The sequence below is a fragment of the Canis lupus genome, chromosome 38 (assembly GCF_048164855.1).
Source record: "Canis lupus baileyi chromosome 38, mCanLup2.hap1, whole genome shotgun sequence".
Lineage (NCBI taxonomy): Eukaryota > Metazoa > Chordata > Mammalia > Carnivora > Canidae > Canis > Canis lupus.
In genome coordinates, this window is record NC_132875.1 from 7,329,717 (window position 1) to 7,333,142 (window position 3,426).

A 3,426-nucleotide genomic window follows, 5' to 3' on the forward strand; every position below is an offset into this window, starting at 1 on the left:
CTGAATACCGAGCTTCCATTTGAAGGAGAGAGGTAGCTCTTTTTCTCTGTGATATTTTTTCCAAGTTATCTGAAAAGTGGGTTGAACTTTCTCTAATGTCATCATTTTGTCACATTGGGTGAGCTGCTCTTACAGAACCCTACTCTGAGGTGGGGTTGTAGAGCTCTGGGTCTTCTCCGAAGACCTCAACCTTGTTGCTTTCCCTCCGCACCCCCTCATGTACGAAGAGTGTGGGCTGGTTGGTAGATCCCTGGGAAAGCATCCCATGGTCCTGTTGGGAAGGGTGGAGTGGGGTGGAGAGAAGCCAACCGTGAGGAGAAGCCACCGCTATTCTCTCAATGGAGAATAATGAGTGTTGCCATTGCTGCTCAGTGTCTGGGTGACTTGTGCACATTCTGGAGACCCAGGACAGCACATGACATAGAACCTGTCCTCGAGTTTTTATAGTTCCTCTGATTAGATCAGGCCCACATATCTTAGAATTTTTTTTAATTAAAAATGCTGTGTGCACAAAAAAGAATATGATACCCACAAAAGAAACTTTTCATTGTAAATGGAAAGGACACCCTTCTTTTGTCAGTGCTGATTTTATTTTCAGGGTTAATTATTTATTCATAAATCTTGCCTCAGAGATTTTATTTTGGCTCCCGAGTGATAAAAGCTCAAGGTCACAGGGGAAGTGTTTTCAAATGCTAAGTGATCCTCCTCCAACCTAATGTTGTAAAATTTTTATTTCAGGAGTAGTGTTGCTCACAGGAGGGGTGATGACTTAATTTTAGCTCCCAGATGAAATATTGACTTCGGTGCTGATGAGGGATGGAAGACAGCGTGGATCAGTGTAATGAGGGCCATGGCTGAGCTGTCTCCACCCTGACTTGGCAACCCCTTCACTGTGGGATGACCTTTACAAAATGATGATGTTCGTGCATGTCCGGGGGAGGGTAGGAGTTTCAAGGATGCTAGGCTGCTGCCAATTCCTGCCTCTACTGCAACAAACACAAAATACACTGACTTTCCTTGCACCTTACTTAAAAGCTTTAGATGTGTATATCCACAAGTAATTTTGCTTTTACATCTATTGTTAACAATAGCCTTAACAAATACTGCATTTTCCCCTTATTGCACCACTGTGGGCTATGTCACCCAAAGATGGTGAAATTCATTCATCTGAGGTGGTGAAAGGTTAATACGTGAAACTCTAACCACCTTTAGCAATTTATTTTAGATTGGGTCACCTTTTGTAGCTTTAAATATGATTATTTTTGAGTAGTTGCAAATGGGAACATTCAAAAGGTACCAGATACAAGTCTTTTACCTCCAGCACTCCACCTGCCCTGCTAGTTCCTATCTCCAGAGCCAGCCACTTTTGATTTCATTGGTGTTCTTCCAAAAATAGTCTATGCTTACAAACCTTGCATATATAGTTAACTCTTGAACAACACAGAGGTTAAGGACACTGATTTCCTTATGCAACCAAAAATCCACGTATAACTTCTGACTTGTCCATAATGTAATAACCTACTATTGACTGGTAGTCTTATTGATGACATAACCAATGAACACATACTTTGTATGTTATTTGTATTACATAATGTATTTTTTTTAAGTTTTATTTATTTATTCATGAGACACAGAGAGAGAGAGAGAGAGAGAGAGAGAGAGAGAGGGACAGAGACACAGGCAGAGGGAGAAGTAGGCTCCATGCAGGGAGCCCAGTGTGGGACTTGATCCTGGGCCTCCAGGATCATGCCCTGGGCCAAAGGCAGGCGCTAAACCACTGAGCCACCCAGGCGTCCCATACATAATGTATTTTTATAACAAAGTAGGCTAGAGGATAAAAAATTATTGAGAGAAATCATAAGGAAGGGAGTCAGAGCTGCTATACTGGGCCCTGGATCAGAACTGGCCCTTGCTCACTGGATGCACAAGTTCTTAGCCAAGGATAGGGAGGGGTGCATGGTTAACCTGGACGATGACCTGGGCTAATGGATGGGGTTTCATGGTCATCATCACCAACGTGGCCCAGCAACAAGGCAAAACAGACATAAGCAATACTCAACTCATGGACCTGCATGCTGAGTGGTTTACAGATCCTGGCCTTCTCTGTCAACCAGTTCAGGAGGGAGTAATGCAGAAACCAAAGAGTTAATGCAGGTATCAAATTCAATACATACCACAAGATCTGTGAGTAAGGGCAACTTCCCCCACACCCACAGTGAAAGTGAATGGAAAGCCCAGCCCCAGGGGTGAGGCTTCTGGGAAGTGCCATTAAATGGAATTTCACCAAGTTCTTCTTGACAAGAACAGCTGTTTGGTAAGTAGCAGATTCTCACGGAGGATCTCCTGGTGATAGAAAGGACCTGCCCTGCTATCTCTAGCTCCACAAGTGTGACCCTCCTCTCCCCACTGAATCCACTGCTTCCAGCCCTCGGAGTCCGCCAGCTGGCACTCAGGACCACCTGGATGAAAACCAGCTCCCTGATGGGGCTACCAGAGAACCCAGGCTGCTGGTGGAAGGTCCCTCTGCCCAGAGGGTGGCTGGGCACCCTCCACCCCTGTCTGTCTTGTGGGAATAAAACAAATCAGAAAAAAAAAATCATAAGGAAGGGGAAATGCGCTTATAGTACTGTCCTCTAAAAAGTCCACATGTAGGTGGACCAGGGCAATTCAAACCCACGCTGTTCAAGAGTCACCTGTATAGAAATGTTTTAAAAATTAGCTAGTTTAAAAAATTTGAAATATAAGCAATTTCTCTGGAGATTACTTTATATAAATAGCAGTGCTTACATTGTATGCTATCAAAAGCTCCAGCGTTCTTTGCAGAATTGGATCTGGAAGTTAGAGTCTGACTTCCCTTCTGCTCCCTTCCTCTGACTCTCAACTATGCTCCTTTGATTTCAAAATGCTCTATGGCAAGAAAGACATTCTGAGTGTGATCTTTATGTTAGCGAATGTATTGGCCAGGCTGCTGTAACAAGGGAAACCCAAGGTACAATGCCTCAAGTGAGGTAAAGTTTATCTCTTCCTCCTGGGACAGCTCAGAGGGAAGTGGTCTAGGACTTGTAGGGTAGCAGAGGTGCCCTCTGTATAGAACTTCCACCTCTGAGTCCAAAGCAGATGATTCATTCTTGTCATTTCCCTAACCACAGGGGAAAACAAGGGAGTCAGGAAAGCACCAGCACATTTCTTTTTTTGGGCCACGACCTGTAGGTGGCACACATCACTTCTGCTCCCATGCTGTTGGCCAGTTTATTCACATAATCACACCAATTGCCAGCTAAAACTCAGGAGTTCTCTTATTAAAGAAAGCGAAATGTATATCTCTGGCCAAATAGCAGTGTTTTTTCACAGCTTAATGGTCCAGTCCCAACTGAGCCTGAGTAGACACTAGATCAAGAGGTGACATTTCCCTCTGGCACTCCCCCC

General features: G+C 44.3%; 1 pseudogene; it reads left to right on the top strand.

Annotated features, from left to right (window-relative positions):
* The first annotated feature begins 1,920 nt into the window (after positions 1–1,920).
* LOC140626760 (phospholipid hydroperoxide glutathione peroxidase-like) lies at positions 1,921–2,392 on the top strand (annotated as a pseudogene).
* The last annotated feature ends 1,034 nt before the right edge of the window (positions 2,393–3,426 follow it).